Source organism: Protopterus annectens, chromosome 10.part0 (assembly GCF_019279795.1).
Source record: "Protopterus annectens isolate FY-2018-M chromosome 10.part0, PAN1.0, whole genome shotgun sequence".
Classification (NCBI taxonomy): Eukaryota; Metazoa; Chordata; order Ceratodontiformes; family Protopteridae; genus Protopterus; species Protopterus annectens.
Window position 1 is genome coordinate 787,676,117 of NC_056744.1, and position 25,476 is coordinate 787,701,592.

Here is a 25,476-nt window from a genome sequence, read left to right on the forward strand (position 1 = left end):
AGTATAATTAGGAATAGCATTTGAAGAACATATAAACTTTTAAAGGAAAAAATGTATCAAATTACTGACCTTATTTTTCCTCTTCAGAAAGAGAAACAAGTTAAATCACAGCTTGCCATTAAATCTCGATATTTTGACTAGTTATGAAACAAAACATTTCTTTGCACACAGAGAATAACTTTGATTAAATCTTTTCAAAATATTTGTTGCTTCTTAAAATGCAGGAACTATATTTAAAAGATTAATAATAAAATAAAATGATGAGAGAAAAAACCATAGTACAAATCATTTGTTTTTTAGTCTCTTCTTCTTCTCTGAAGTCTTCCACGAAGTTTCAGTTGCCAGTCTCTTTAACGAAGGACTAGCCCATTCCATTTCTTCTATTTTTTCCAAAATCTTATTTTTTTTGATAAACAGTAAAGCAGAGTCTAAGTCATCGAAAATTTTAGGACCATCAAGAAGGAAGATTTTAAGCTTGGCAGGAAACAGAAGGTATGTTTTAAACTGTGCTTTTTTAAGCTCCCTTATTAGTGGCAGAAAAACTTTTCTTTTAGCTAATACCATGGAAGAATAGTCATTGTCAAATGCACAGTTGTTTCATTAATCTTAACAGGAGCTTTAGCCCAAGCAGATTTAAGAACCATCTCTTTATCAAAAGATGATAGAAATCTAACTAAAACTGATCTAGGATAGTTTTTGTTAGAGTTAGTATTAGCTATAGATCTATGTGCTCTTTCGATACCAAAGAGAATGCTTCTGGTAAATCTAAAGTTTTAGGAGCCATGTTGTTAAAAAAAGAAGTAATATTGTTACCTTCATTATTTTCTGGCAGTCCAAAAATCCTAATGTTATTAGCCTAGATCTATTTTCCAGGTCATCCAGCTTTGTTTGTAAATATGTATTTTGTTTCAGCAGAAACTCAATGTTGATTTCCTCTTCTTGTATTCTATTTTCCATGTCATTCACAGCTTCTTCTATGCCTGTCATCTGGATCTTCTGTTGTTGCAGGTCCATATGTAACAAGTCTATTTGTTTTGTAGTTTTTCTATGAAAGTGTCTATTTTAGTATCCATTTTATCCATCTTAGCAGTAAGTTGCTGGACTATAATTATCAGAGACTGAAGTTCTTTCTTGATGCTGGAGTCTTGAGAATTTGTCTTACTGGAACTCATTTCAGACTGATAAACTGACAGGAAAATTTCCAAAGTAATTTCTGACAGGAATATTATTAAGATTTCCTTTCTTTTTTAGATATAGTTCAAGAACTATATAAAACAAACATATTTAGAAAGAAAATTACTTCAAAAATTAATGTTTTAAGTAATTAATTCCTGTCAATGTAATGAAATTGGTGGAGCTGAAGAAATCTGCTGCTATCCTGTGTTCATCCTTGGCCACGCCCCCCTCATTTGCTTTCTTGAGGGAGATAGAGTTGCATGTTGAAGATAGGTCTAAAATGAAAATATGGAACTAAAAAAGAGTAGTTAATTGGGTGAATTCTTATTACAGAAGGCAGAAGTGAAGTTGCTTAGTGAAGGAGTTTGAATCTTTTTGGTTCAGTTTGATAGCTAGTACAGCTATGGAGGTTGACATAGCTAATGAGGATATGGAGAAATGGAATTAGTCTCTGCACAGTGTGGCAAATGTAACCTTGAGAAAGTGACACATTGCATCATTTGGATGCTTACACAGTAGTAAAACTCTCCACAGGCCAGGTGTTTGAGGAATGTTTAGAATTTTGCCTTATATTTTTGGTCTGTGTTACATAAAATTTATGATTTTCTGGCAAGTTATTGAGGATTGAAGTCATTAAATAATGTCAACAATTTTTGCTTTAGACTATATTTTTCACAATATGCATACTAATGCAAAAGCTGTTATTCTAGCAACTTTCTAACTCTGTTAAGAGCAATAATTAAAATCTGTCCTCCATTATTTTTGGATGTGTCCAGATTTCCTGTGCTAAGGAATGTTCTATATTATCTAGTTGGGATAGCCCATGTCGTCTAGCAGTTAGGATTTCTGGTTTCCACCCAAGTTGCCTGAGTTCAACCCTCAGTATGGGAATGTTCAACTCTTTTGGGCTAGTTGGGGGCTGGCAGAATGGTTAAGGTGTTTGCCTCATAGAAACAAAGTACAGGATTTGATTTTTACATTTGAAGGGAAAATTAGATTGACTTAAAATGGCTTGCAAGGCAATTAGCCTATGCACCTTTGTTTATCTCACATCATAGCTGCTGTGTAATGATTAATTTATGTGGACTGGATTTATCCTAATGATTAAGGTTGTCACCTTATAGACCCAAGATACAGGATTTGATTCTGACCCCAGTTTATCGGCTAGACTCAAAATGGTCCTGGGCAGTTAGCCTAGTATTTACTTATAAACCTATAAGATGTATAAGCAAGGAAGCATTTGTCAGTATGCCACAGACAGAAGTCATGAAATAGCTGATTTCATTTGTAGGAACAGCATGACTTTTACAGGTGCACTGTGCAGACATAAAAAAGAGGACATAGTATTAATGAAAATGTTTCTAAATTTCAGTATATATGAAGGAAAACTATACTTTTTAAGAGGTACTTTTTTCTTGAGGGAAATAATTCAGCCATTCGGTTTTGCAGTAGGAGATGTGATGCCATTAATACATTTGAAAATTGAAAATTTGTATATTGCTAGTTACAAAACTTTTTAAGTAAGCTTGCTGAAAATGTTGAACAGAACAAAAACAATAGCCTTTGGAAGACCTTAACTGTGTTAATGATCAGTCCTTGAACAAGTAAAATGCTTTTGCAGCTATGGAATGATGCATATTCACTGCAAGACATAATTAATGCATTGTACACTATCTTTGACATTTCAGCAATTTTATAGAAAAAAAACAAATAATAAATTGTGGTTATGATGGGGGAAATGGGTTTAAAAATTTAACATTTTATAAAGGAAAAAATGCATCACTTGCCCAATACCCGATTACATTTTTAGCAAAGCAACAGATGTACAATAAAATATGTTAGATAAGGTGTAGTGTGATGAAACATGAGTGTGACCCAGATGACAGGTCTTTGACTGGCAGCATGGTTACTGGACAGGGTAGGGGAAGAGGATGCTAGTGAGTGTCTGCTGTGAGCTCACCCAACCTGAGGGATGGAGGTGACACATCTTCACTGCTTAATGAACTAGAAGTAGCACCCATGGAGCCTGAACCTGCAGGGCATGCACTGCCCATGGACTTGATTGCACATACAGGGGGGTGGTATGCATGCTATTCATCATTGGCAGTACTAGTGGACCACTAGTGCATCACTATGGGAGCTCTAGGGGAGGCATGGGAATTCTTCTGAGTTCAACAGACTAGCTGACTCTCTACTGCCCAGCTCTCACTTCTCTGGAGGATGGGAATGAACTGATTAGGCCCTTCAGATAGGGAAGGAATGGGCTGAAGAGCTCTCACCCTGGCTAGAGAGTGTCTGATTGTTGCCCCCAAAACAGAAATAAATGACTCAACTGGATGAAAGAAGGGGAGCCATTGGCAAGAGAATGGTGGACTGTTTAAAAAAAAAAAAAAAAAAAAAATATATATATATATATATATATATATATATATATATATATATATATATGGGTTCCCTTCAAAACATCTAAAACCCATAACATCTAAATTCATAACATCAAGACTAGAACATCTAAAATCCATAACATCAAGACTAGAACATCTAAAATCCATAACATCTAATACTCATAACATCGAATTTCATAACATCTTGTTATTGTTGTTGTTGTGTCTTTCGGCTTTTCCTGGTTAGGGGTCACCACAGCGGAACTCCGGTCCGCTAATGATTGGCAGTAGATTTTTATGTGCCGAGTTGCCAACCCTGACGCACAACCTTCAACGAAGGTACGCCCATTCACACGTCTCCACACAGAAGATGCTCTAGCTGAGAATCAAACAGGACAAGGTGGTTCAAAACACAATGGATGTTAATACAGGTAGATATAATACTGTACATAATGGATATCAAAAGGCTAAAAATTCAGACAGAACTATTTCTAATCAAACTAAACTGCCCATTACTATTAGATATACTAATGATAATAAGAAGTTTATAGAAATTATTAAGAAAAATTGGAATGTTCTGTTGATAGATCAACGTATATCTGAATTATTAGGGGCTATACCAAGATTTAGATACAGGAATAGCAAGAATTTAAAAAGGATACTCTGCACTGAGAGAAACACTGCTCGTTTGAATACAAGTGGGCAAATGTTAAGTAATGGTACATATCCATGTAATAAGTGCAATATGTGCAAATATACTGTTAAAGAACAACAGTTTGTGAACCCTTTTTTGATTATGTTTTTATACCTAGATTTCATGCTACTTGTGGCAGCACAAACATAATATATTTGGCTACACGTACAGAATGTGCAGCATTCTATGTAGGTATGACATCCAGAAAACTTAAAGATAGGATGTACAACCATATCTATGATATTAGGAAATCAAATGTCTCTAATGCATTAGCTAAGCACATTGCTACACATTTGGATCATGCTTTCAAATTTAGAGTTCTACAGATAGTCAGGATTAATAAACGGGGGGGGGAGATAAGTTAAACCACCTCGAATCAGTTGAATTATGCTGGATTCTAAGGATGAAAGCCCATGTAGAACTTGGATTAAATCAATATGTTAACATCAGGTCTGTTTTGGCTGCACGTAGGTAAAAAGTTGTATATTGGTATAATTTAATTTATTATATTTATGTCATTATTATTAATATCAAATTATTATTATTAGTATGTAAATAAATGAATGAATTATTTTATGATAGGTTTAAGGTTTTGTATTATTAGTAGCTGTTTTAATTATTTTAGGTACAGTTTTTGTTCTTGTTTTTTGTTTTTCTTTTATGTTATATACTTATACTCCAATAGAGTGATGTTATAAAATTTAAAGATGTCTAATGTATAGCATAAAATGTGGCTTTCAAGAGCAGTTTTAAAAAATGCAGTTCAAAGATGAAGTTTTAAAAGATGAAGTTTTAAAGATGAGCTTTAGTAGAGCAGCTTTATGAGTTAATTGAGTTCATTGGTTCTCATCTGATTGAATTGATTAATTAACTTTATTAACTTGTTCATTTATTAACCTGCTTGAGTTAGATATGTATATATATGGTCTTAAAATGCATTGATGTTAAAACCTGAAAAAGCGTGTTTTGACACACGTGAAAGCGCTTGTTTTATATATTAAACTTGGTCTATGATTCAACTGTTCGTGGTGGTCCTCTCCTGTTACTTTATAATTATCACCCTGGTTTTACTGGAAGCAGACCTTTGGTTGGTAGCAGCTCTTTTTGTCTCGAGAATGCTGGACTGTTTAAAAAAAAAAAATATATATATATATATATATATATATATATATATATATAGGTTCCCTTCAAAACATCTAAAACTCATAACATCTAAATTCATAACATCAAGACTAGAACATCTAAAATCCATAACATCTAATACTCATAACATCGAATTTCATAACATCTTGTTATTGTTGTTGTGCCTTTCGGCTTTTCCCGGTTAGGGGTCGCCACAGCGGAACTCCGGTCCACTAATGATTGGCAGTAGATTTTTACGTGCCGAGTTGCCAGCCCTGACGCACAACCTTCAACGAAGATACGCCCATTCACACATGTCTCCACACAGAAGGTGCTCTAGCTGAGAATCGAACAGGACAACGTCTTACTATGAGGTGACAATGCTACCGCAGCACCACCACTGCATCTAAAATGTATAATATGTAATAGTGCATCATCAAATATGTAAATGTTATAGTTTGATCTATTAATCTTGTGGTATCAATATGAGATGTTGTAGTTTTTATTTCTATAGTTATTATTTATATCATGTAGGAATTTATATTCTTTATATTGTGTTTATTTTGCCATTCTGTATGTGTTTTTTAGATCATACAGGTAAGTGATATAGACATTTTGTGTATATTCTTTATGGTAATTGTGATACAGTGGGGTTAGGAAATTAACTTTTTCCCACTATATTGCGATCTTGAGTTGGTATATATAATTTATGGGGGATGTGGGGGGCAGAACCCCCACATGGGGGGGGTGCAAGGGGGCTTGCCCCCCCCTGCAGAAACATAGTAAAAAGTGTGTTTGATAGTTTGGTGTTGTTATATGTGGAGGGGATGTTATTTTTATGTGATTTGTAGTGTTCGATGTTGTGATGCACATTTTAGATGTTCACAAAACAATAACAAGTAGAGACCTCCATGGTGAAAAAAGGCTGGATTTATTAAAAAAGAAAAACAAGCGCTTTTACGTACATCCAAATACGCTTCCTCAGATTTTTTTTTTTTCATTTTAGATGTTATGAAATTCGATATTATGGGTTTTAGATGTTTTGAAGGGGATCCATATATATATATATATATATATATATATATATATATATATATATATACATATATATGCATATGATTGGCAACCAAGGCAGAGTTATGTTAGTGAGAAAGATGGGCATTTCATAATGCATTGCACAAAGATATTTTGTAATTTTTTGGTATTTGGGGATGTTAAATGGAAAATTGTATTAAAAATGAAGTAGGTGGATCAAATGTCCAGTTTGGCCTGATTATAAAGGAAATGAAGGTATTAAAAAAGGTAAAGATGAAGGTAAGAAAAAGAAGGAAAAAAAAGTTTTATTAGTAGAAAGGGATACAATGGAGGAAAAAAATTAGAATTATAGATTGTTCCTAAATCAGTGTTAAGAAATTGAGGGAAGAAAAAGTTCTTACAAAGTGATAAGGCAAAATCACACAGGAAGGTAATTCTACTGAAATAGAAAAAGCAGACTCCATTGCAGAGAGCGTAATTAAAAATAACAAAGTGATACATAAAAAGGATCAGAAACCTAAAGTTTAATAACAAACAACTAATGATTTTATTATAAGGAAATTATATTAAAATAGTGTAGAGAATGTGCTGAGAAGGTTAGAAGAACACAGTATGCATGTAAGGCATGCAAGACTTAAGATTTGTGTTTAGTTAAGAACAGAGATATCTTCAAACCCTTTAAAATGGAAATTTTGGGGTCTCGAAGGAATGATGACTATCCAGGGGTTGCTTTATTTATTAGCCAAGAAGCTGAATCTGTGACCAGTAGCAGTATAATAATTATTTGAAGTAGAGCAATGCCTGCAATTGTTGAAAGAAAAGGAAAAATATTTAGGAATTTTGTGATTTATATGTTCACAGTGTACAAGGAGTAGTACGATCTGTTTGATAAAGTTGAACCTTACTTACTAATAGTAAAGTGCTTTGGTTAGTGGACTTTAAATGTTGTGTTGGGAATATGGGTAGTGAATATTGCCATTCATAATGCCATGTGAAGATTTCATGTTGTATATCAGTTATAGATTGTGTGTAATATTTGCATATTATAAGTTTAATGCTCAGTACTATAATCTGGTGCTTAACATTCCATTTCTGCAGGGGTTGATTACCTCAGCATCCATGTGCAAGTCACATACCCAAACATTGATTTCTGGATATTGCCGAAGTGGGCTTCTGCAGATCCATCCACTAGCCAGGTTAACAAACAACATTTATTTATTTGTTTATTTATTTATTGTAAAGGTCAGTGAGGATGAACTGATTAAAATAGTACAAATATTAAACAGAAAATGTGCAAAGGATAATGAGACACAGATTCAAAGTTCATTTTTGTCTTAAAAGCAGTTAAGGTAGTTGGTATCAATAGTGAAAAGGGTAGAAATAATTAAGGAGACCATTAGCTCAGTGTTAATTGTAAAGAGAGGCTTAATTAACATGGGGGGGGGGTTCAATATACTTTGTTATAATGGAGAAACATTTATCTCATAAAATTTTTATTAATGGTGGTAGGATTACAGGAAAGCATCCATGGTTTCCAAGGAGATGAAAAGAGCTGATGTATTTTTTTGTAGAAATAGGGATTCTTTGAGGAGAGGTATATTATATAGAAGATATATAGAAGAAAGAATGAAGGTGGGATTGATCTAATTAACCCAGATATTGATTATAAATGTCTTTGTTTATTTCTATTCTTTTGCGTCTTTCAGCTTTTTCCAGTTAGAGGTCGCCACAGCGGAACTCCGGTCCGCTAATGATTGGCAGTAGAGCTTTACATGCTGGCTTGCCGGGCCTAACGCACAACCTTCAACGTAGGAATGCCCATTCACGCATGTCGTCACACAGAAGACGCTTTAACTGAGAATCGAACGAGCAACGTCTAACTGTGAGGTGACAATGCTACCACAGCACCACCACCGCAGTTTTGTTTACTTCTATTCTAAATTTAGAAAAATAAGCAAGATATGTTGATTGGCAAGATACTGGCCTTTAACTACGAAGAGTAATTGGAAGTGAGTAATGAAAATAAGTTATAAATCAAGCCAAGTGTGCTGGAAATTAGCCCAAACAGGAACGGAAACTGGATGAAATCATGTCTAAAAAGCCTTTAATGGACAAGTATTAAAATCCATAATTAACACCCAACAGCTAAACAAGTGTTTTTGTCTTTGAAACCAAAAGACTTCATCAGAACTAAAACATTCTCAGTGACATCAGATTTATAAACAGTCATACTTCATTAATTAATAATAATAATAATTAAACCTCAAATTAAATCAAGTAAATACTCAAACTAGCACAGCCCCAGATATATAAAGTATTTATAGAGGGCAACCAAGTTTTTCAAATTATATGTTTTATATGAATGGAACTGAAAAAAATGTATTCCTACTGTATATGTATATAAAATAAAATGATATAAAATACAATAAATTTATTGAAGGAATGAATTAGTCAGAAATATTATTGTGTTTTATTTTAAATTCCATTAGTCATTATACCTGTATTTCATAAATAAGTAAATCAAATACACATGTGTATATGTGTAACTACACAAATATGTGTGTAAATAGTGCTATATTAGAAAATATAATAAATACCAAAAAGCCCTATAAAAATTGTTATGGCTTTGCAACTCTCAAGTTTAAAATTGGTGCAACAGATACATTTTTCATTTATGCCAGGGTTTGTGGTCATGTTCAACTTCAATTGCCAGTACAGCTCTCTATATTAGAGTCCAGTTTTCCAACAGCCACCCCCAGGGTCAAATTCAACTGTATCTAGGACAGCAAATGTAAAACCTGTAAAATGTATAAAATTGTAGAATGTTTGAATACAACACTATTAATATTTGTGTTTTTATATCATATTTATGTTAATAAATTGTTTTATTTAATCTTTTCTCACTTTTTCTGACACTTGGCAATATATACCACCCTTTTAGAACACACAAGTTTCAATTTTCAATTTAATCATCTCTTCATTATTTTGATCTAAAAAATGTCCTACCACCTAATAAACTATCATTACAATAGCTGCATCTACCACATTTTATCATTCCTTTACTTGGTAAGTTGGATGATATAAAAAGATAGTTAAAATCAACAGGAATATATTCGAAGTAAATGCACCTCTATTACTGGTTGCAGTAAATGCACCTCTATTACTGGTTGTAAGTACATGTTAGATTGAGAGTTTTCAATTTATTCTTAGCGAGTTCACTATAGTACATTAAGGTAGAATAACAGGCCTAAAAATATAGAGTCAGACTTGTGTTTTCATGTATGCATTCAGTTTCAGGGGAAGACAGTTCAGTAGAAAGCAAAAGATAATCTTGTTGGCTATGCATGAGATAAGCAGAAATAACAGTTCTCAGGAAGAGCTACAGAATGTTCCTTTCTCAAGGGAAAGATATGTGTACTTGCAATGGAATGCTAGGTAAAGAATAGACTATTAGGCACTGTGAGGCACCTGCAAGACAAGGCTTGAAAACCAAGGCTAAAGAGGCATGTAGAACATTACAGGGTTTGGTATTATTAGGAAATAACTCAGACATGGTCAGTTGAGTCAGTTAATTTTGGACTGATATGGAAAAGGTCTCTGCAGTATAGACACTCAAGCCTGAGTACTGAAGTCAGGTCAGATATCCAGTGTTAATACTATTTAGGAGGAAAAGACTGTTTCAGTTGATATTATTCAGGAGAATCCGAATATATGTGCAGAAATTTTGGATACATTTATGAGCACTGTTACTTTTGTCAAGCATTCCAGAATTTCTACAGAATGTTATTATTTATCAGCACTGTTATTGGAGACAGTATTCGGTTATTGCTAACATCTAATAAAGCATTCATAACTGAACTACAGCGTGTACAGAATTTATTCTGAAAAGTACAAAAAGACTTAGCCCATAAAGAAGAGACTGGCACTTGTTCAGCACATATTTTGGGTAATTAACAGATAAAGACATTTATTCCAATTTCATTTCAGATGTTTGCAGTTAATTCCAGTATACTACAGTCTTATCAATTCTTTCAGTACAGAAGCACACTTTGTTTACAAAACAGACAATAATATAAAAGTATTTTGAAGAAAAATAAAGTTACTTCACATAGTTTGTTCAAGACAAGCCTTTTGGTTTCAAAGATAAAAATGCTGTTTTAGCTGTTGGGTGCTAAATATGGATTTTAACACTTTATACACAATTTCATCCAGTTTCCATTCCTTTTTAGGGTCGTTTCTAGCACACTTGGTTTGGTTTATAGTTTGGGAGGTGTACACCATTACTTTTTTCTTTTGGAATGAAAATAAATTGACTGACAGCCTGGATCCATGCCCGAAAGAGATAAAGCCTTGACTATGACTCACATGATCTCAGTTTGATTGGCAGGTCAGGTACTTATGGCACAGGCAAGAGTATGGGCATGCTCATTCTTGAGGGAGTGGGTGCACTCAGGCACACTTCTGTTTTTGATCCTTGCTGGAGGCTGCGAACAGTAGTGGGAATGTTGTCTACAAGGGGAGGGGGTAGGCTTTGGCTGACTCAGACATAGAGGAGTAGATGATACACCATAAGTCCCTCGAATGCCATCACCAAGAACTGCATGAGTGCAGAGGTACAGATTAGGCCTTAAATAAAAAACACCCCATTAGAAGCAGTATGATGCTGCCCCAGATTGTGTCGGTCTTCTCACTAGGCCCAAACATGGTTTGAGGTAGTCCACAAGAGGTCAAATTAGATTCGGTGGACCCAGTGGATGAGGAGAGGAACTGGAATAATTTCATGGTCATATGTGGGAGTGCTAAAATAATTAAATAAACTGACTGATATAGTAAAGGGTGGCATAATGAGAATAAATGTTTAGAGAATATTTAAGTCTAGACACTGTCTTGTGAAAGTGAGATTAAAAGAGAATGTTTTATGTTTCCACTTTGCAATGGAGATCGAAGGTTTCACTAAAGAAATATAAAATAAACGAATGAATAAATAGCATATCTGTGATGTTTTCACTGACCAGCAAAAGTCTTCAAAATAATGCATTTTTTTAAATTCAATGCCTGCAAAGTCAAATAAAGTAATCCAACAATGCTGTTGCATGACCATAGCTTGTCTACAATTCTTGTAACATTTAGCAGAATGGTGACTTACTACTTTCTCTAGATGACTACTTACTAGATAGGATTACACTGACTGTATGAGAGTATGTAGCATGAGGATGAGCTCCTGAAAGCTGGAAATTAAGTTATGTAGTGAGTTGAAATGAATAATTAATAAGAATCATTATACCAGGTGCTTCAAATGGCCGAAATATATTCCTGTGTTCCATAATGAAATCCTCAAACACTTGCTCTAAATGTTGACTCTTTTTTTTTCTGCATTTTTCTCCCTTCTGCCTGCCCATTGTCCATCAAGCCTCTACAATCACACATGGGCCATTTGTTCCCTGGCAGTGTGGGATCACCCTACAGATCTACCAGGGTAAAAGTCTGTACAGAAGGCCATTATCCAGGCAGACATCAGGGGGCACCTATGTTCTCACCGGCATCCAAGCAGTCAAGTGCCTTTCTTCTGTTACAGCCCTAACTACACCCCCAGGTAGTAATATGCACACCTGCATCACCACAGAGACATTCTAGCACCCTACCAGTCCATGAATGTGCACTGACTTGCAGGCAAGGCATTGCAGCTAAAATCATCAGCTTTGGTAGCCACAGTGCACACCTATCCGAGACCAGCTCCTGTTTTTTTTTTTTTTTTAGTTTATGAGACCTTTGCTTCACACTACAGCTGCAGCAAACATAAGTGACAAGTCAACTATCTACTTTTCTCCCATGTTTCAGGATAGGCACTACCCATCCTCCCTGCCAGCACCATTAGTCACCTCAGCAGCTAATCAAACCATGGTTGCCTGGGTCATAGTGAGGCCTTTATTGTTTTATGCCACTGGGCTGGCTAACAGTTAGGGTTTTCTTATTTCGACAATCAATCACACAGCTGTGTTGCTATCTTTGTTGACAAAACCATGCTTTCTAAAGCCTGCCCAGTCTCTGAAGTACTTATTTATGTACAATGAAATTCCATGTGTTTAAAATGGCAACAGTGCTGTCTCTTTTGTTGAGGTAATATCTGTGGGCTTTCAGTGGTCAGCCCTGCCACTGTACAGCAATTATTTAGTAGCACTTATGTTCTTCATAAAGCTAGTTATAGATAAAGGCATTTTATTTATAAGAACAAGTTTAGTAAACCAGAATATAGTTCTTTAAAAATGTGTTTTATATAATGCAGAAGATAAAATGAACTTCAAGCAAGACAAGAAAATTAAGAAAAGTTTAGATAATTAAAAAAAAAAGCAAGGACAGAGTTAGTCAGTATATTAAAGATCACAGTACAAAAGAAAGCTGCAATAGTAACACAGAGAAAGCACACAGAATATCAATAAATTGTACAAGCCTGCTCATGTTAAGACAATGGCCCAGAAGGTATTTACAGACGGTGCAGCATACCAAAGGAAGACTCCAGAGTGGATGTGATGCAATTCCAGAAGACATGCTGAAGGCAGACTGACTACTTAAGTATTCAGTGTAGGATAATTAGGGATTCCCGCACACACACACCAGTGTGATTCCAAAGCACACTGTGCACACACAACAGAACTGAAATGCAACAAACAGCTATGTTAATTCCACTTTATGAAATTGTTTGTGCATAGATTATGGACCCCAAGGATTTCTAGCAAACACTATGGATTACAGCGAAATCCATACCAAAATTGAAAACAATATATATATATACATACAACAATGCAACCTGCTGTTAATATATTGCAACAGACAGCAGTGATGCAAGCCATAAATGAGGATGTGGCTATGCATCCTAGAAGGCAGCCAGCTAGTCAGAGCAAGTTTGCAACTAAACCAGTTGTCAGACCAACAAATAATTGACAGATAATGTCTAGACAGACAAATGGTGCAGGTTGCCTGCAAAATGCATGCCCCACACATGTCTGTGCAAACCCTGAGAGGAAACCCCATTCCCACTTGAAACCAAAGTGTGTTTTAGCCTGGGTATACTCACATCTGGGACATTCCAGAGACACATGGGGGATGCTGTGGGAGTATCACAGACATCTTCCAGTCATATCCTGGCCAAATTCCTGACAGCAATGTGCAGCAAGGTTGATGACTACCTACACTCCCTGTCTACACCCATGGAGCGTAAAACTGCAGTGCACCAGTTCTACAACATTGCAAACTTCCCACATGTACTCGGTGCAATAAATTGCATACAAATACCTAGCAAGACACCAGTACCTCCAGAAGCAGACTGATACATAAACAGAAAGGGTTGGCCATCCATCAACTGCCAAGTTGTGTGTGCAGCAGATGGCAGCATAGCAAACATCATGACAACACACCCTGGAAGTGTTCCTGATGCTGCCATTTGGAGAGAAAGTGGACTCAGGGAGGTGAAATTCTGGATGGATTGCTTCTGGATAAGTACAGGAACACAACTATGATGTAACTAAAGGATCCCCCATCAACAATGTCTAGTCTGAGCAAAAGTGTTTTAACTCTGTCAAAAGGTGATTGTGGTTATCCCCTTGAGCCATGGCTAATGACCCCATACTGTGATCCATCCAACCCTGTACAGGAGGCCTACAGTAGAGCACATGCAACAACCAGAAACACCATAGACCATGTGTTTGGTATATTGAAAGCTAGGTTCAGATGTCTGGACAGATCTGGGGGTGCACTGTAATACAAACCTGAGAAGGCAGCACAGATGATAATGGTGTGTGCCATGGTGTACAACATGCTAACCTGAGCACACTGTGGTCTTCCAGCTGCAGGTGTGGGTAAACTACCACAAGAACCACAAATGTCTGAACAGGACATTCCCCAGTTATCAGAGGAGGAGCAGGAGGACATAGGGGGCAGAAGTCGCAGGTGTAGGCAACATAGGGTGCAACCACAAATGCTGGCCAAGGCTACATGGCAGCATCTGACCCAGACATTTCAGTCATGACAAGCCACATGTACATGTGTACAGAGATTAAATATTGATGTTCAAATGTTACCCCACAACAGCAACACACATTGCATCAAATAGCAAGTACCCACTAGATGTATATACTGAGCATCACACATAACATGAGCCTAACCTATTCCATCGTGAACATATGCAAATGTGTCAGACATAAAAACATCAGCTCAGGGCACAATGGATACCTACAAACTCATTCTGTTTTATTGTTCAACAATAAGGGACACACATCAGTGCTACACAATAAAAGAGAAATCATGCATGGCATCATGCAGACATTTTTATTTCAGAAACACATGTCACAGCACAACAGAATTGAAACAATATGAGCCAACTATGTGTACTACACTATTGGACACACTCTAACACAGCCTTGGTTGACCTTGTTGACATCCCACACCACATTTCATCCTGCCATGACCATGTATAGACACATCCTGCCCTGTTTGCACTAAAGAGGAGATGGATGGGGGTCCAAAATCATGTTCAGATGATGGAGCATGACTTTGAGTTGAAGGTCTTGTGACTGATGGGACCTCAGCAGATGTGCTAGCAGTTGACATCTGTGGAGGTTGGACCATGGACAAGGATTTCCAATGACCATTGTTGGTTCTGTGGACAGGTGGCCTGCCTCTCGCAGGTTGCAATCTTCTGTACATACTCATGGAACACAGAATCCTGTTAGTAGTACAACAGTGCTGCATTACTGTAGAGACCATATTTTCCACTCACAGTGTCATAGCTAGCAGACTCTCATTCTGAGCAGCCAATGCAGCCATAATCTCACCATGTTTATGTTCTTGTCCTTCATGCATGACATGTATCTGGTGTGGCACACAACCTGTGGCATGGGCATGTGCATGGACGTCTGAATGATGACATAACTGTGCCCATTCATTTGCCTGCAGCAGGAGGTGCACACCTTCTGACATTGCCCATATCCAACATCTGCTCACCTACATCTCCAGAAATGACCTGTGTCTGGTTGTGCAGATCCACCAGCAGTAGTGCTCCCAGCTGAGGTATGTTGATCAATACCCTCACCCTGTTCAACATCCACTGTGTCATCATCCTCTCAAACCATAGACAATTGGGCTTCCACATCTGATGATACATGCGGTGCAACATCTGTGTCAAGTACATGGATGGACTCTCCAAAAAGTCAATGTCCTCTGCAGCAGGGGCCATACTACCATGTTGGGACACATCATGAACAATATCATGTTCACTGGATGAGCTGCTGGATGATAAAGGCAGTTGATGTGCTACAAGATACAAAGGCACAGATCAGGACAATGTGCTTACAGCACATGAATATAAAATAAAACTGACATATATATTTCACTGCATTGTTACATATAACACTAACTCCACTTGCAGTCTAATGTATGTATGTTTCACAGAATGCACATACCATAAATATATAATCTATTAACATGGCCAACATACATGACATATGCGATGCATAAAAATATACCAACATACCTGGCAAACACTCATGGGATCTTGTTGCTAATCCACTGTGCTAAACTTCAACTAGTGTAGGGAAGAAAGGTATTATGGTTGACATCATTCACAACATGTACCAGGTGAACACAATTAAAAAAAACTGAATGAATGACATACTCATATCACTCATATGTGCTTTTGAGGACTCCTGCTGTGTAGAGGTTGTGGTTTGTACTGTGGATCCTGTGGTGGGAAAGTAAACAGAAAGGCAGCACAGTCATGTATTTCTCAAAACTAATTTCTGACATCATCACAGATACAATACAGTAATATGGGCTACAAATACTCACATGATGTACATTGCAACTGTACACTAGATGAGCCTGTAATGACAAATATTGACAAAGATTTCAGTCATCACATGTGCTAAACATTGTTGATCATGCTGACAATGTCACTGCAACATACCTGGTCTTTCTTCACTTGATAATGCATGGCTTGCCCCTCCACTGTATGTACCTGTAATGTTCAAGGTTATGGAAACAACAATGTAACAGTAAACAGCAGTGCCATTACAGGAGGTGGGGACACCAAAAAGGTAGCATGCACAGCAACAGTATAGAGAAATTCACCTGCTGTTCCCTTCTGTAGGACCGAAGTAGATGGACCTGTGAATATTAATGTAATAAACATTACAACTGCAGTTTGCACTGCTCTGTCTGTAACTCTTATCTACCAGTACATGTAATTATACTTATATTCATCATCCTCACTTTGTGTGGAAGTTTGCTCATAGCTCAACTTTGCTGCTGTAAATCAAACACCACAATACATGAATGTGCATGCTTAAGCAATATGCAGTGATTGTCAAAATACTCATCCCTGTATTGATTATGGACACAAAAATGTCCATCCTGGAAAACCCACTTCAATTCCACCACCTGAGATTCATCTCTGCAGTCTTGCTCTATGAAGTGAGACCAAAAAGACTGTGATATCATTGGGGGTGTCATTGATGGCCTACCACTGATGGCATCCCTCGACCTCTTATGATGTGTGATTTTATTGACTTTATGGGGAATCATGTCCAAGTAGCAATGTCTACAGATCTTAAGAGAGTAGCTGTGGTCTCCAGTGGCATTGATCATGTTGGTGAGGTCTGTCCATATTTCATTTCTCCATACAGTATCCCCTGAACAGTCAAGGAGTCTGTTTCCATGTTAGCGGAGTGCATCAATGATGATGAGAACACTTATGTATTTGAGTCAATGAACACCATATGTCAAAATAAACAGTAACCATTCTTGTGTAATGCAAACATTTGTATAACACTGTCTGCAAGAAATGCTAACATGACGTAAAAAGTATCAACAATGGCTTCATACAACATCTGTAAAAACAACATAACTTGTAATATCTGTACACTTCATGACTGGGATTAGAACCCCTGACATTACATTTATGTTGAATACAGTTCCAAAGACAACACCATCATGCCACCATAGTCTGTGCTCATTTTACTGTGCAATACTAAATCACTTAACAATTAAACAACTTATGGAAAGCAGCGACATACCTTTGGATCAGTAGGTAGTGCAGAGCCATAGTAAATTGACATAGTATTGATAATACCTTTGTTATAAAGCATAATTGAAAAGATATCCATAACAGCATAAGAATATTGTATAATACTGTTTTATGAGTTCCTGTGGGCAGTTTTAGTAATAAAATAATGAAAAAAGTACTGATGTGGAGTATAAGAATTCTTTCATCACCACATTTTGTGTTAATAACAGGCAAATAACTAACATACTGACAAAAAACTGGCAGATCTTAATCTTAAAATCTGATAAAGATTTAAGGGATTTTATTACTGAAAAGCCTATTATTGTTTACAGGAAAGGGATGAATCTGAAAAATGTGTTTGAGAAACAGGTGGTTTCACAGACCAATGGTTCTATGAAAAAGTGTGGTTTTTGCTCATATTGTTCATCAGTAATAAAGGCTTCAGAAGTAACCACTGATGGATATAAGGTGAAACTGAAAGCAAAATATTCTTGTTTGTCAGAGAGGGTGGTTTACTGTGCATTATGCTGTTGTTGTGCATGTTTTTATATAGGTAAAACTGACAGGAAGCTTAAGTCACAAATATATGAACATTTGAGAGAGATTAAACTTACAAAAAAAGAGACAAATGCCCTGTTAATACACTGTGCAGAAAATTAAGGACATTGTTTTAAATTTATAATATTGGAAACTTTACAGCTAAATGAAAGGGATGGAGAGTAGTCTTTATTATTAGAAAGATGTGAATTGATCTGGCAGCTATGCTTGAATGCTACATGCTGGCCAGGGTTGAATGGGCAGGTTTCAATTAGTAGTATTTTAAAACTTAAAGCTTTGGAGAGATTACTTACTTGACTATTTGAATATATATGGAACTTGTTTTTAAAGATAAACATGTGCATATATGTATATGTATATATTTTATTTTATGTAGAGTTGCTGTAAAAAATGATTTTTATGGCAATTTTAATCATAAATGGAATGGGTGGTGTCTTAGTGTGCTTTTGTAATGATTGATATTTTAAAGGGTTGCATATAAAGCTGAAGGTTTGATGCTGATACTTTTATCTGATGAAGTTTTTTTTGTATGAAATGAAAGCAGTTATCATTTCTTTATGAATAAATAATTATTTGTACTTGCCAAGGTCACTGTGGATTTGTTCAGATATAACATCTGTGTCAAAATACTAAGCTCTGTTTTTGCAGTCCGTTTTTAACAGGAGTGATTTAATTAAACTACTTTCTCTTCCAGAAGGCAGCTGGGCTCTTTCATTTTGTGAATGGGTGTTCTTGGTTTTTGTACTTTGTTTGTTCTACTTTTTTCATACTGTTTTAGGAGTCATGATTTAATAAATATCCATAACATTAACATCACATACTAGATACAGATACTGTCAGCAAGGGAGCCTGCAGGATTTTTTGCAGGGGGGTGCAAACCCAAACCCCGCCCACACAGCCCCACCCCTCTGCTGCCCCCGCCCACTCAGCCCCACCCCCACCCATGCCCGCGCAGCCATTCCAGTGTCCCAATACTTGGCTATTTTTCCCCATTTGTCATAGACACTGTTCAAATCTCTCAGTGTGCATACTGTTTTATGCTTTACTTCTACAATGATTACAGATATTTGGATTTCATTTACAACTTTTATTTCAAATTTTATAGCACAAACACTGATAGACATTTACTAAACCTAAACAAAGCAATAGTCTTACAATGAAAAGAGACTTAGCATTAAAACTTCTCTATCTTTGAAACCTACACTCACCGAAACAACATTGAAACCCGCATTCAAAGAAAATGCATCTGGCCAGTGGCAGGGTAAGTTTACCTTTGGGCTGTTTTCAAATCATAGGCTCCTTGCACACATTTTTAGAACCATGTAAAAGTTATTTGATTCACCTTCCTGACTGTATTAATTATACTATATAATAATTGAATTATATCCCTTGTAAATACAGCACCACTTGCTACAGTGTATTTTAAATTTATAGTTCTGAACATTTTTCCTTTTAAGCAATGAAACAAATCATATGAACCAATAATGACAACCTGCCCAATTCAGAACATTTCAACCATAAAAGGGCCACTCTACTCAAACTTCTGTCATACAATCCACCAATATCAATCAATATGCAGAATCTTTGCAGAAGTAAAACTCATCTGAATAATTCCACATTAAAGAGATCTGAAACCAGTGAAGAGGTTGTTGCTAGAAAACAACTTTATATTTCAGTGTTTCATCTACAAATTCACTGCCTGCTGCCCTTGAAAAATAAATTGCCTATGTTATATTAAAAAATGGTAAGCTGGTATATTGCAATATGGAATGGATGGCAAGCTGAAAAACAAGTTAATAGTTATTAGGCATCTCATCCAAAGGAGGACATACACCCCCTTAAAATACAAATTTACATGTTGTGGGAGTAGAACCTACAGTCCTCTGTATCAAGATGCAAGTAAGCTACCTGCTGTGCTGCTTTAAAAATTCTATACCACAATAGTGATACTATTTGCTAAACAAAACAGTTGCACATTTTAAGCAGGCTTAGCACGAACAGCAGTAAAACTCTCTTCCCTTGAAGCTCACAATTCCTTGAAAATGCACTTGAAAATAAATTCCAGCTGCTAACTCTAGGGTATTTCACTCTCTTTAACACACACCTCAACCTCTAAGTGCAAGAAATCTGGACAAAGTCTAAAGTAAATAGGAGCAGATTATAAATATTGCTCTCATGAACTTAGAATAACAGGATTTATGTTGGTATGCATTTTTCTAAAGGATATGACACCTAAAACTCAAATGTCTGTCATTATTTAGCAACTTCAATGCTTTTTAGGAGGAATATGGGGCAAAATCTGGACATTCTCCAAAAACCTGGACAGCTGAGGGGTATGCTTCCTCCTTCTTATACATACATACATACATACATACAGACACACATACATACAGACACACATACACACCATACCTCTCAATCTGTTAACACAAGAAATCTGGACAAAGCCTGTTATAATGTTGGGGATAAAGGCCCAAAACTAGGGACACATTAGAAAGTAGCTAGAATAAAAGGATTTATGTTAGAATTAAATTTTCTGAATAATATGAAGTCCAAAACTGAAATGCATGTCATTATTTATTAACAACTATATTCAGATATAGTTGGTTGTGTCAGTACTCACCATGGCTTGCATTTTCTCCTCTCTTGAAAGGCTCACTCTGCTTAACTTGTGTATTATTTCCTCAGTCACTTCACCGTGGGTTGCAAGGCAGCTTCATCACTAGTGTGTGCACAAAATATAACGCCTTCAATGAGTCTGCAAGAAATCACATGCAGTCATCATGGCACAAAGGCTCTACTGAAGATGCTGCCAATTTTTCTTATATACAAACACGACAGAAGCCAGAAACAGCTGTTATTCTGCAGCTAGATGCAGCAGTAGCAAAACAAATGGCAAAGAACCAAAATAAATTGGAACCAATTGCATCTGCCATTATTTACTGTGCAACCCATGACATTCCTCTCTGTGGAAAAGAAGGCTATGGTGGAAATTTGTGTTACTTGTTAGATTTTCGTACTGAAGCTGGTGACACAATACTGAAACAGCACAGTGAAACAGCTGCAGGAAATGCTTGGTACACATCCCATAGGGTGCAAAATGAGCTGTTGGCAGAATACGAACACGTACTTCAAAAGGAGATTGTTTGTGCAGCAAACAGGGCAGTTGGATTTAGTGTATTGGCAGGGCAGTTGGATTTAGTGTATTGGCAGATGAAACTGCAGATATCTCAGACATTGAGCAGCTGTCATTGGGCATTTGGTTTGTTGATGATGATTGTATTCGAGAAGAGTTTGCGGTTTTTGTTCCCATTGTTGTGAGAGATGCACAGTCTGTATCAAATGTTATTGTCACTGAATGCATAAAGTGTGATCTAGACCTGGAAAAATTACTCAGACAGGCTAGGACGGCTGCTCCATAATGGCAAGCATCCAGAATGGTGGTTAGGCAAAGATTTGTGAAAAGTATCCAAAAGCAGCCTTTACCCACTGCGCATCTCACAGACTAAAACCTTGCAGTCAATGATCTGAATGATGTGCCTGAAATACGTAGTGCTGTTGGTGTTATCAAGAAGATTATTAATTTTGTCCATGACAGTCCAAAACGACGAGCAATGGCACCAAATATACCTCTTCTGTGTGAGACATGATGGACTGAGAAATATAAATCCATTCGTGTGTTTAGTCAGAACTTTGAGAAAATATTTGACTGGCTGATCTTCAGAAGAGCACTGCTGGTGAAACCAGACAAAATGCACATATGTTACTCAGTGCTTGCTCTTCGTGCACGTTTCTTATTTTTCTCTTCATTATTGCAAATTACTCATCAGTTCTTGAGCCTGTTGCCCAGATGTTTCAGTCTGTTCAACTTGATATAGTAGAGGCTCAACAACACATCAACAGACTCATTGAAATACTCAAGGAGCACCGCAACCAAGCTGAAGAACACTTTAGGAATTACATTCTCAGTAAGGCAAGATCACTAGCAGATAAATTTAGTATTGAGTTAGTGTTGCCAAGGATTTGCAGTCGACACACCGAGCAAACACAGTAGGCGTGGATTTTGATAGTTATTACAGAACAAGTATTTATATTCTCTATCTTGACTCATTAGTTTCTTCACTGACGTCTTGCTTTTCCACCATTAACACTGCTCAGTTCAACTTATTTTATCTGCATCTTAAAATGATGCAAAACCTACAACGTGAAGAATTCTGAAAACGAATTGCCGTCAGTAATGAACTATATCATATTGCTACTATATCTGAATGATCGCTTCTTGTCTGATGCATTGACTTTAAAGTTATAAGACAACCTAAAGAATCCAATGGGCTACTACTACCTTTGTAGTCAATATCTTGCAGCTCTTCTATCAATGACGTTACTGAACAAAAACAAATAAAAAAGTGTCAGGTATGGGATTAAAAAAAAAAAAAAACATTTTCTGATGCGTTTCAGCTACACTAATGATTAACGTGCATCATGCTAACCTGGACAACAACAAAAAATAAATACATAAAACTAGCTGATTTTTGCTTTTGTACATGTTTATGCAAAGAAAACTTAATACTGCAGTAAGCACCATTATACCTCTCAACTGAACAGATTTTCGCAGAATGTCCAGATTTTTGCCTCATATTTTTTGTGTTCTTCCTAAAATCTGTACTTTTCTGGCAAATAGCTGAGGATTGAAGTCATTAAATAACGATAAACATTTGAGTTGAAGAGTCCACATCCTTCAGAAATTTTATGCTAATGCAAAACCTATTATTCTATCAACTTTCTAAGTTTGTAAGAGCAATATTTAAAATCTGTCCCTACTTGTTCCCCCATCATTTTAGGCTTTGTCCAGATTTTTTGCTCTAAGAGGTTGAGACTGAGGTATGAATTATGGATATGAATATATGTTTTATGCACAGTCTTCACAGTTTCCCTTAAAATGTCAATGAACCTCACATGAACTTGTTTATATTCTCCTGATTTGACAATCTGGCTAGTGTTTTTTTAGTTTTGCCTTTCTTGTCTTATCTTTAGTACATCTTCAACATTATCTCTACTAAACATACTGTAAGAACAATCATATGTTACTACCTACTATACTTTTAATTGCATGTCTAAACCATTATGTTTATGTAAATATCTTATGCAATCATATATCTGCTATATTTTATAACTGTGTAAACCACAATGCTCACATAAATATCTTATGTATAGTATGTTAGCAATTGTTCTGGAGCTTTTCTCCCTGGACCTCTGCTGAAAATGGACAGCTTTGTCCAGTCGGACCTCCCCGGTAAACAAATGTAAAATAAAAAAAAAAATCTGACCTTTATGTGGATTCAAAAAAAAAAGAAAAGTACATCATGTAACAGAAACCAAACAATGGCTCTCTGTGAATTTATTATACTATTCTGTAACTGAATGCACATTACTTAATGTTAACTGATAAAACAAATAAAAATACAGTATGACAGGGGAAGAAGATAATGCTTTATGATTTGTAAACTGCTCATAACTTGTCACAATCCTTGAAGTGTATAAAACACCTATTTCTAACCTTTAGAGTCTGGAAAACAGCTTTTCTCGATAAGCAGCAATAAAGACTCCAGCATATAATAAAAATGCATACACACCAGAACATAACAGTTAAACATAATGTGCATGTCTCTCTGCATATCTGTAAATTAGTAAGCCATGTCTTTTTAAACCTGTAGTAAATGTTATGTTCTCCATGATAACGTTATATATGTAGTTCTTTGCATACTCTCACCTTAGTAAACATCCTGTAGTAACAAGAACACTGTCTCTTTGAGAGTTACTTTGCAATATGCTTAAATCAAGACTACTTGCAGAAGACAATGTTAATCCATCCTGAATGCGACCAATACAACACTTCATTAAAATATCTATTAATCTACTAAGAAAACAGATTTCTGCCTCAACGTGAGACATAATTAACAACAGTTAATAACAACAACTCCCCCTCTTTGGTCTGATGTCCTGTGATTTGTAATGCTAGCCACTCTCCAAAAAAATATTTGTTTGGGACTTCCTTATCAATCAAGGTAGATCACCAGCAAAAATCAGCACTCCTTGAAGATGTGACAATAATGCAAACAGCACAACATAATTCTCCTGATAAGTACTGCAAAATATTCTGTTTGCCATTTCCTATTTAACCAACTGCATATGGGCAGAAGCTGGAACACAGAGGTGAAGCAATCAATACCTTTATTTGGCCAAGATGGGTTTTACAATGCACCTACTGGAGCTTCACCTTCAACAGGGTCAGGCAACAACTACTAAATAAACAAAACCCTATGTTTAATAAAATAAACAGATCTAACATCACCACATTTCATATTTTTGAAAGTTTACTATTACAAATACTAACCCATCTCTAAACTTGAGTGCAGTGTGATATTCTAAGAAAATAAAATCTAAAATATATTTATTCAGAAAGAGTAACAAATTATAAAACTTAACCAGCAGCCAATGTCTTGTCACATCAGGACAAAGTCCAATAAAAAGTGTTCCAAATTTCAAACCAAATTATTTATACGTAGCACAATTGAAGTTACAGAAGCTCCCAATCCCACAGTGTCTGAAAACTTCTGAACTTAGGGTGCATACATACTTTAAATAAAAATACTAATAACTACATGTAAACATTTGAAATATGCACAGAGAGAAAACAGTAGCACAACTCAATCTGGTGCAGGCTTGTATTTCAGCAGACCGCAAAAGGTTCAGGTGTACATCATAACACTCCATCTGGAACTAATTGTTAATAGTTGTTGTGGTACAGCTCTCTAACAAGGGGTGGACACAGGAGCAGAGCGGAAGTACTACATACTACTACAGAAATAATGGGTGACGTCTGACAGGCCAAAATTAATTCAGACAGCAGTTATACCTTCGGTAAGGCCACTACCAGGCAGGCAATAGTTAACATGGATGCAGATGCCACTCTATCCCTAATGGGTGATAGCAGCCCCATAAAAAAAAAGTAAAACTGACAGTATTGTTCTCTCACAACATGCAACAAAAATGTGCAACAGGCAACTAGGGCACAACTATGTTCTAGTTTCAATTGTTAAAACATATACATTTACACAATTACAATAGTTTATATACATTTCTATTCTAAGCTGGCAGGGCATGCTGCTGTGTTACATTTTTGCCCATTACTTTACACCTAAACACACACAGTTCTGTATGAGTCATATCAATATTCACAAATGACATAAAATGCTGGGAATTACAATTATACATTTCTTATTCTTCAGAAAATTAATGCAAATAGTGTTTAAAAGGTCTCAATGGTATAGAGCCTCTTTGTCAATGGTTACTCTAGTTCCCTAGTTAGTTAGTAGTTCCCTCATGCTGGAGATAACAATTGAGAGCTATTGCTTGCCCACAAGAGATTCATTAAAAGGAAAGTTAGTTGT